Source organism: Copadichromis virginalis, linkage group LG14 (assembly GCF_057382275.1).
Source record: "Copadichromis virginalis isolate Kocher_CV1m ecotype Utaka linkage group LG14, C_Virginalis_male_GT1.1, whole genome shotgun sequence".
In the NCBI taxonomy this organism is placed as follows: Eukaryota; Metazoa; Chordata; class Actinopteri; order Cichliformes; family Cichlidae; genus Copadichromis; species Copadichromis virginalis.
Genome location: NC_140631.1, coordinates 28,883,745 through 28,894,784, shown reverse-complemented (window position 1 = coordinate 28,894,784; position 11,040 = coordinate 28,883,745).

Sequence of the window (11,040 nt, the reverse complement as noted above, 5' to 3'; positions counted from 1 at the left end):
TAACGTATGGTATGGTATGGTAAACAAAACATATTACCTTATTATCATGAGTTTAGTACCATATAATGATCTTAAAGTTAAATATAAGTTCAGATTTTAGTATACTTTTTTCTATACTATTATGCTGATAATAATCCTGGTCCTTTGTTTGAACATGATGATGTGATTATTAAATATCTTTTTCAGTGATGCTGTGGCTTATTTCCCAGAAGCAATGTTTAGTTTCTATGTAAAAACCATAAATAAGGAAGGCATAATAAAGAAAACTACACATTTCTTTTTTATTTTGTAGTAATAACAGATTGATCAATGCCATGAGGTATAATGATTGTCTATATGCAGTAATATAAGGCGCTTGGAAAGAAAGTAACTAGACTTCTTTGAGTTTTTTGAAGGTGTTTCATCTCTCATCCAAGAAGCTTCTTCAGTCCTAAACCAGATGGTCCCAGATATTTAATTCCTAGTGGGAGTTGTCCCTTAACAACGTTGTTGATCCACTATTAATCATGTGACTTATGAACAAATCTTCTTTATTTTGGTACCAGTACTGGTTTTATTTTGCTGTATTTATCCGCGACACCTTAAAAATATTGTCGGACATAAACAAAAAAGGTTGAGGACCACTGCTCTAGAATACCTTGAGTAGGTTTCCTCAAAGTCCTCCAAGTGCTGGATGAACATATGGTTAAAATATAACTTGATCAACTAGTGATCGCGACTAGAAAAGTTTCATATCTCAAGAAGCTTCTCCAGTTCTAAACCAAATGGTGTAGTCCCGGGTATTAAATTCCTAGTGGGAGTTGTCCCTTAACAAGGTTGTTGATCCACTATTGATCATGTACCTCACCACATGCAGCAATGTGTGAAAAAGGCATGGGTCATTATGAGCAGATGTTTCAGGTGAAGTCATTGTGAGACCGTGCCTCGCCCTATTATGTGACCCACTGAGAGCGTATGACCGAAGATGTGAACTGCATTGTTGATACCTACAGTGCAGTTTTGAGATCTCTTTCCAGGTGCCTCAAACCCCATTCAGATCTTGCATCAGGTGATCTCAATGAGTCATGAACCTTCCGAAGATGGAACACAGTCTTCTGTCCCCCTTCTGTGCTTCATCACCCCCAAAATGAATCAAAGCACCCCCAAAGATTTCTTACTTTTTTTTGACAATATTTGCTGTTTGTGTGACACACTACTAAAAATATAAAAAGCATACAGTACTTGTTTGAGACATAACATTTTAACAACAAGTTTAGATAACCCCCCTCCCAAAATGGTTTGTTCCAACTTGGCTCTCCTCTGCTCTGGCTCTAGCGCCGTTGCTGCCAGAGCGATGGTGGCTGAGACGCAGCGGACCGGAGGTGTAAGTGCCTGGCTTAAAACAGGACATATTAGCTGCATTTAACCTTCAGTTACTCTTTATATAGTTAGGTAGGAGTCAGACCATGTTTCTTTTTAGCCGAAAAACATTACACCAGGTAACCTGCTGTGTTGAAAACTTGTTTTCTGACAATGTTTGCTACCCTACAATCCGTCCTGCTGTGTAGTAAATTCAGCGACATTTGACCGTCCTGTTGCTCCCATTCAAATTTATAGTTTAATAGTTTAATAGTTTAAATTATTTATATAGCACATTTAATTACAACAGGAGCGTTGACCAAAGTGCTGTACAAGAATACAACATACATAATAAAACAACTTATACAGCCTATTTAAAATCTAAAACTTTAAATTGTCCGCAGCCTACTGTTGGTTACCACTGTCCTGTTTGTAATGAATACTAACTAGCTGTCAGGCTCAGGAGGGACTCGGAGGCAGACCATCACTAAAGTTCACGCTTTATTTACACACACAGACACCAGGTGCGAATATATACAGGTGAGGGGGCACAGGAAGAGGGTCTCCGGGAAGCACAGGCACGGGAAGAAGAGGGCTATGTACAAAATCCACTGAAGCTCAGGTAGCTCGGACTCCGGCTTTAGCTCACCAACGGCGGTCCTCAGGCTGGCGAGAATCCTGGCACAGAGAGGAAAGGCAGGTAAGTAGTGGCACGACAGAAACTCAGAAAAAGGCTCAGATAAGTGATGACACTGACGAGTGTTACACAATAATCCAGCGAGGAAGCACTCTCAGCAGCCGCCTTAAGAAGTGAGTGATATGATTGCTTGCAGGTGTTCGAGCCAGGGGCTGGAGCCGTCATGACTCCGCCCCGGTAGAGCGCAGTGCAGGGGAGAGAGAGAGATGCAGCACAACAAAAACACTTGTAGCCATACAGAGTCAGCCGAGAAGGCACAGGGTCATGACACTAGCTAACTGACTGAATGCCCATTAACCTTATAACTCCTGTTGTGTGTGTGTGTGTGTGTGTGTGTGTGTGTGTGTGTGTGTGTGTGTGTTTGTGTACAGAGAGACAGCCAGTTTCATAATAGATATAAGGAAGTTTTTTCAAAAAAAGGAGCCACATTCAGGTAAAAGTGTAAAATCAAATGATCCGTCAATCAAGAATAATGTTGGTTCAATGTTTCAATGTTTATATCTTTTATTAGATGTTCATGTGGTTTGGTTATTTGCCTTTTGGTTGAAAGTAGACTGAGAGAGGACTTTTTGTTAGTGATCTTAATATAATTTTTTTCATATTAATGTAATTTTTCATCTAATTGAATTTATTTGTGTATGAATGTGTCATGGTCCCTGTGCCCCACTGGTTGACCCTCTATTGGGCAATATGTTTGTGGTTTGTTTGCTCTCTCTCGCTCTCTCTCTTGCCACGGCGACACTCATTGCGGGCTCGCGCTGCTGGCCCACACACCTGCTCATCACCGCACCGGCCGCTGATACCAGCTGATTACTGCACTACTTAAGATGGCGAGTCTGCACCTCTAGACTCGTATATTTCTTATTCCTTTGGAAAGATAAACCCCCACGTATCAGCTTAAAAACACTACAAAGGACCAAGGATAAAGGAGGATTAGATCTGCCTAACTAATCACTATTTTTTACCCAACAGGCTTCAGTTAATCTCTAGATGGTCTAAACACACCCTCTTAGATGAACCTTGGATAGATGTAGAACAGGCACTATGTAATAACCTAGAAATTTCAGACCTACCATTTATCAGCTCAAACATCAAACGACATGAATGCTTTAAAAGCATCAATATTAGCTCTTCTCTGACAGCATGGTGGGAGTTTCTAAAATTGACGGCGTCTTCATTAATCCCATGCAAACGTACACCTATCTGGAACAATCCGGACATATTACAAAACAATAATATGATAAACTTTCCAGATTGGAGTTGCAAAGGAATTAAATACTTGGAACATATGTGGGAAGGAACAAACTTTATTTCGTTTGACAGACTAGTTACACAATATGAGATCAACAAGAAACGATTTTTGGAATATCAACAAATTAAATCCACAGTAAAAAAGAAATCTAATCCCAGTGAAGCTGAATTACAAACACCACCAAGTGTGGTACAATTTTTTAGTCTAAAACCCCCCAAATTATTGTCTAAAATATACAGAACACTTTCTAAAATAGATGAATCAATATCCCTTCCTATTGCAAAATGGGAAGCAGATTTATCAATCAATTTAGACCCAATCCTTTGGTCTCAGATATGCTTAAAAACCTTTCAATGGATCAGAAATCCCAGTTTGCAGTTAATACAATACAAAATATTACACAGAGTGCACTATACTGGTCATAGAATGTTCAAGATGGGCTATACGCCTTCCAACAACTGCTCACACTGCACAGCGAATACACTGGACAATTACATCCACGCTCTTTGGTTCTGTCCACCAGTTCAGAAATTTTGGCGTGAGATATGTGAAGACTTATCAAAGTGTCTGAAATGTAACATTCCAGCCTCCCCTTTAGTATGCTTGCTGGGCAACTTGGATGAGGTCACTGCAGAAATAAACACAGCCCACGTTGTTTTTACGGCCCTATGCATTGCCAAGAAAATGGTCCTCATTAACTGGAAAAATAAAAATAATCTTAATTCTAACCAATATAGAAACCATCTAATAGATCACATTAGTCTTGATACAACATCTGCCATCACATTTGATCAATCCGTTTGGGCTCCTTTGATCGGCTTCATCACCTAGTGGGGGTGGGGGGTCATGGTTTGGTCCTGCCTTCGCTATTGTGGTTGATATGGGTGTAGGGACGGCCTTAGGACGTCTGGGGAGTCCCTAGGGACGTTTCCCTAGAGGGACTAACCTGGGGGATGTGGCCATGACCTGGTTAGGAGCTCTGGGGCTCTTGGATGGTGTTTTCCTTGTGGCTGCGTACAGCGGAGATGGGGGAGGGTCTGTGTTGGCAGAAGTTGGTTACTGGCCTGGTAGCCTGGCTGCCCCTGGGAGGGGCCAGGACGGGCGTGGAGGCTTGGGGGTCTGCCCCCCGGTCTGGGGTCTCTGGGAGGGACCGCTTGCCCCTCCCTTTCTTCCCTCCCCATCCTCAGCTGCCTCCCTATTCCCGCTCTACCACACCCACCCACACACGCAGGGCTTGGGGTGCAGGTATGTCACCAGGGTGCAGGGGAGGCACTCCCCCTCTGTCCCCTTCTGGCCGCCTGTGCCTCAATTTTATTCTGCAACCTAGACATCCACATTACTCACACTCTCACATAACACATACATATAGGGCCTTGGGGGTGGGCACATTTTACAGCATCCAGAGGATGGTCGGTGTACTCCAACCCACCTCTGGTGCTGGTGCCCTACCCTCAATTTTAAATGCATTTAGACACTAAGGGTTTTCGGGAAGAGCCGTGCTGCTCTCTGATAGGAAGCTAGTACCATGCTCTCCTGAGTTTTAAATGCACTTTAGAACAGCACACAGCAACACTACATATGAGCGGGCGTAGGGAGGTTTGAGGTCTTCACTCACCCCGGTTCTGTTAGCCGTCAGGGCTGGGGGGCTGGGAGGAGGTGCTGGCCGTCAGACTGGGGTCTGGGATGCGGGGCCTCCCCGCTACTGCAGATAGGGAGGTGGTCTGCTTGCCTCCACCCCAGAGAGAAGGGTTACATCTCCTGGGTCTAGGTGCGGCTTGCCCCTCTGAGGGCGGGGGTACCTGAACCTGGGATATAGAGTATGTTTGGGGAGCGCGACTGTCTGTGCAGTGTCTATTTGTGTCTGTCTACATGTTGGGTGAGTGCCGAGTATTTGGTTGTGCATATGGGGTGGGAATGCACGTCTGTGTCCGCGTGTGCCTGTTCGTCTGTGTCTATATATCAGGTTGGGTCTTAGACTCAACCTCTCTGGGTACATCTCAGGCCCTCTAAAGTACGGAGACCTATCTCCCCTCACCACACTCCCTGCCGGTGGCTGATGCCCTCAGACGTTGTGTTGGTGGTCCTTGTTGCCTGGGGCTGGGCGCTCACGTATGTACCGGCTCACTCCTGGTGGCTGATTGGCGGGGCCGGGAGCCTGTGGCCCGGCTGGGCTCCTTATGGGGAGTGGGATGCCCTCAGGCCTCTGGGCCTGAAGCTCGGTCCTCTCTGGCACAGCTGGCCGCCAGCAGAGCTCGCGGGCACGCCACTGCAACCCCCTCTGGCCTCTGCTCCGTAGCTGCGGGGTGACCTCTCCTTTGGGGCTCTACTCAGCTCTTCCCAGGAGGGTGGCACGGTTCCCCGCCCTTTGGTGGTCCTCCTCAGGTCCTTGTACTCTGGGGCCTCTGGATACCTGGGGCCTGGATCTCCTCCATACCTGCTTCATACCCTGGTGGACGGGGCTATGGCTCCCCACACTCCCTAGCAGATCGTTACATGGAGAAACCTTTGGAATACAAGCATGCTGATGCACACAGGTGTACACACGGGTGTTCACAGACGCGGACTACAGCTTTCTTGGCTGTTGCCTCAAAGCACATTGTGCGCTGTCTATCTTGCGTGCTGCACAATATCGTTTATTATTTAGTATCTACTGTTATCTACTGCTAGCTAGTTTATTGTGATGGTGCTGTTTATTTTATTATGTTGTTCTTTGTTGTTTGCTTTCTCTTCTGTTTTTTTTTATCTATACAGGTGATCCAGGTGTTTTGTTTGTTTTTCTTTTCTTTTTTTTCTTTTTTCTCTTTCTTCCCCCCTTCTCACCGTCTCTTCTCCCCTTTGGTTTTCTTTCTCACCCTCGCTTTCTTTCATTCTTTCTCCCTGTCCTATCCCCCAGTCATGTCTGTCCCATTTGTAGCAACTGAAAATAAAATAAATTCATAATTAGAATAGAATTAGAATAGAATAGAATTCAACTTTATTGTCATTGCACATGCACAGGTACAGGGCAACGAAATGCAGTTTGCATCAATCCAGAAGTGCTTTAGTGATATAGATTACAATAAAGGTCAATCAAATGGACCAATATGGCAAGGCCATGATGATCCACTTGGTAAAATAAATCCGCTTGGCATCTTTCTTGGCCTTAAGACAACAATTCTGATGGCTAAAGATCCAAACGGGACACAGAAAACAAACAAAAAAAAACAAAAAACAAAAAAAAGATGGCCAGTCTGCTCTAGTCTTCGCTAGTGTGGAGCACCCTTCCCCCTAACCCTGTTTCCCACGGACCCTGGCGACCCGGACCCGTTTCCCCTGCACGTTGTATATAGCCACTTGGTGATTGTGTTCACTGTGAATAAACGCACTGTTCTTCGCTTTTGTAAACCATATCAGATTGTCAGTCCAAAGAGGGAGAGAGGAAAGAGGGGAACGTGAGGAGAAAGTACAAGGTCAGGAAGAACCAGGTAAGAAAACAGACAGGGAACAGTGACAGGCAAAACAGAAACTGTTAAACTGACAAAGAGAAAAAAAAAACGTGATTTTACTCACACAATCTGGAAGTTGTGTCCTCCCTATATTAAAGCTGCAAAACAAAACAAACTGGGTTGAAACATTTTTGACCCTCTTTAACAACATTCCAACATAACATTTTAATTGATTGGAGAGATTAAAATTAATGATATATTTTTATGTGGTTCAACCACAATTCTACTAAAACCTCAGCCAGTAATAGTTAGGCCAACTTTTGGACTGTCCAGTTGTCTGTATGACTGCCGCAGTACGTAGATCACATTTGCACACTATCAGAAAGTGCCAAACGGTGCCCTGGTGGAGTGTGGAGCTGTAAAGAAAAGCAGAGTGCTCTGTTTATATTCTAAAAATGTTTTAAGCTTGTTTCAAAGATTCTGTACAGCAGCTTCAAATGTTTTCCAAAAGCACACATACACTTATCAGTGTTCCTCAAACTTTTTACAGTGTGTACCACCTGATAAAAATGTCAAGCTTTCCTAAGTACCACTATGAAAGCATGAAAGTCATAAATGTTACAATACAAAATTAGTATTATTAAATTAGTGAAATTAGTATCTGCAATAAAGATTTTTTCATACATTGTATACATTCTACCACAAGCAAAGTTGCCTCCATTTTTATAGTTTTTATTAATATTTTGTAATAATTTATTCTGTTTTGGGAGTGTTTATTTTATGCATCTGTATTATCTTATACATAGCAGGGTTTTAATAGTTTTGCAATTTTCATTAGTTTTTATTTTTATTTAGTTTTGACTTCAGATTTTCAATTTTATATCAGTTTTAATTAGTTTTTACCAATTGTTTTCTAGTTTAGTTTAATTTTTATTTTTTTGAAAATCCTTAGTTTCAGTTTAGTTTTGATTAGTTTCAGTTATAGTTTTAGTTGTGTTTGCAATAATTAAGTGTAACAAAATCCCAGTTTCATCATATCAGTCATTCTCTTCTGCTTATCCTTGGGTATGTTGCTATTCCAGCTACCATACCCTGCACCCTGGACAGGTCGTCTATCTGTTGCAGGGCTAACACGCAGAGACAGACAACTCACATTCCCACCTATGGGTTCTTTAAATAAATAAATAAATAAAGGCAGATGAACAACCATTGATACGAGGCAACTATAAAATGTATATCTTGGCCCCAATGAGACTATTAACTCTTGCAGAACCGGGTGTTCGTAATTTTGGTTCAAGTGAATTGATAAACTTTTTGAAGGCAATTGACTCACACAGTTATGTAGATATCCCCGTCCTGTTGTCTCGGGATGCATCACACCGCCTTGCCTGGGGTTAGCTTGTTTTCTGGGGACGAGGGTTGAGTGTGCTCCCTTACCTTCTCAAGGTAAGCTAGGTTAGCCTTCTTGTGTCAGCTTTTCAAGTGCACTTTAAGGTTCGTGGGATTTTTTTCCTTTTAGAAATGTCCCTCATAATTTATCTCTTTCCACTACAAGACACTTGCTTTATCCAAAACACAGTCATATTCAAAGCAATCCCAAACTGGACTCTGGCGCTTTCTCTCGACTTTTCCTGACATGATTCTGCGCGTGGACGGAACAGCGACACAGACGACTCGACTAACATACTTGCCACCTGTTGGCATAATTAGACAGCAAGAAATAAATCTGGAAACTAAACTTCATTTTCACCCTTGACTATTGTATGACACACACACACATCTACGAAAACTAGACACATTTTTGCTATAAATTCAATTATTTTAGTTAGTTTTGTGAACACTCATTACAGTTTTAGTTAGTTTTCCTTTTTTTGTTTTTATTTTTATTTCCGTTAACAAAAATGTTTTTTCACTTGTAGTTTTCGTTATTTCGTTAGTTTTCCTTAATGATAATAACCTTGCCAAGTTCTCCCCGGTTGCCAACCATACTACCCCTGTTCTCCTCACAGGAAAATGCCCTACGTCTAAGGCAAGTAGGGAGCGTTACCTCCGAGAAATGCGCTTTCTACCAGTCCAACAGGCGTTATTGAGTAATTTATAATACTTTGGAACAACAGTAAAACACCCAAAAAGTGTTAGACTGTAGTAGGTCCAACCTTATAACTAATAGGGGCTCTACCCCAAACAATAACCAAATTCCCTAATATACTAAAATCATTCAGCAGTTCAACTGCTTTAAATGAATGGTCCAACCGTATTAAATCCTCAGTACTGTCACAAGATTTTCACCAAAATCCAAACAGACATTTACCAGTAATTTCAGTGAGTAGACTTTTAATTTTCACAGCCCAATTTGACACACTTTGGAAATAATTCAACAGGTAGTGTCTTACCTCTTTAGATATACAAACTGCTCTTTTTGCAACCCCGAGCAAAACATTATTAAACTTTCACCTATAAATGATTCTCTCTAACTGAGTGTGTGTGTGTGTACGTGTGCTAACCACAATTGCACCCTATTTCACCTCGCCGACTAGCTCCTGACCTCTCACCAGACAGAGAGACAGAAGCCACTCTCATATATGTAATAACCGAACTGAAACTATGTATATGTCATCTACTAAATAAATGTTTTAATCAAGAACCTCTACTAAAGGCATAATACAAGAATATGAACTTATAAACGATAATAAAAATGACCTGATATAAGTGTTTTGTAAGCATGTATTGCAATTCCTTCTATGTTCTAGTTTCCCTCAGCATGTATCACCTGGACAGTCACGCCAGTGAAGCTTAAGACCCTTAATGAACCGAACATCAACTCAAAATAAGCACAGATATGCAATATGTATGAAATAGTTATAACTTCATCTGGAATACAATGTTAATATGATAACAGTATGCATAAGCCTCTTAAGGCAATCTTAAAACTATCGGTTACATTGTTAAAGCAATGATTGTACTGCAGATTATATTGTTCTGGTAAAATACTTTTGTTCATTCACATGGTAGGATTTGTAAAGAATTTATTCGTAAATTAGGGTGGAAAATAAGTATTTGGTCACCTCAAACAAGGAAAATCTCTGGCTCTCACAGACCTGTAACGTCTTCTGTAAGAAGCTTTTCTGTCCCCCACTCGTTACCTGTATGAATGGCACCTGTTTGAACTCATCATCTGTATAAAAGACACCTGTCCACAGCCTCAAACAGTCAGACTCCAAACTCCGCCATGGCCAAGACCAAAGAGCTTTTGAAGGACACCAGGAAAAGTATTGTAGACCTGCCCCAGACTGGGAAGAGTGAATCTACAATAGGCAAGCAGCTTGGTGTGAAAAAATCAACTGTGGGAGCAACCATCAGAAAATGGAAGACATACAAGACCACTGATAATCTCCCTTGATCTGGGGCTCCACGCAAGATCTGATCCCGTGGGGTCAAAATGATCATGAGAACGGTGAGCAAAGATCCCAGAACCACACGGGGGGACCTGGTGAATGACCTGCAGAGAGCTGGGACCAAAGTAACAAAGGTCACCATCAGTAACACACTACAACGGCAGGGAATCAAATCCCACAGTGCCAGACGTGTTCCGCAGCTGAAGCCAGTGCATGTCCAGGCCCGTCTGAAGTTTGCCAGAGAGCACATGGATGATACAGCAGAGGATTGGGAGAATGTCATGTGGTCAGATGAAACCAAAGTAGAACTTTTTGGTATAAACTCAACTCGTCGTGTTTGGAGGAAGAAGAATACTGAGTTGCATCCCAAGAACACCATACCTGCTGTGAAGCATGGGGGTGGAAACATCATGCTATGGGGCTGTTTTTCTGCCAAGGGGACAGGACGACTGATCCGTGTTAAGGAGAGAATGAATGGGGCCATGTATCGTGAGATTTTGAGCCAAAACCTCCTTCCATCAGTGAGAACTTTGAAGATGAAACGAGGCTGGGTCTTCCAACATGACAATGATCCAAAACACACCGCCCGGGCAACAAAGGAGTGGCTCCGTAAGAAGCATTTGAAAGTCCTGGAGTGGCCTAGCCAGTCTCCAGACCTCAACCCCATAGAAAATCTGTGGCGGGAGTTGAAAGTCCGTGTTGCTCGGCGACAGCCCCAAAACATCACTGCTCTCGAGAAGATCTGCATGGAGGAATGGGCCAAAATACCAGCTACTGTGTGTGCAAACCTGGTAAAGACCTATAGTAAACGTTTGACCTCTGTTATTGCCAACAAAGGTTATGTTACAAAGTATTGAGTTGTATTTTTGTTATTGACCAAATAGTTATTTTCCACCCTGAGTTACGAATAAATTCTTTACAAATCCTACCATG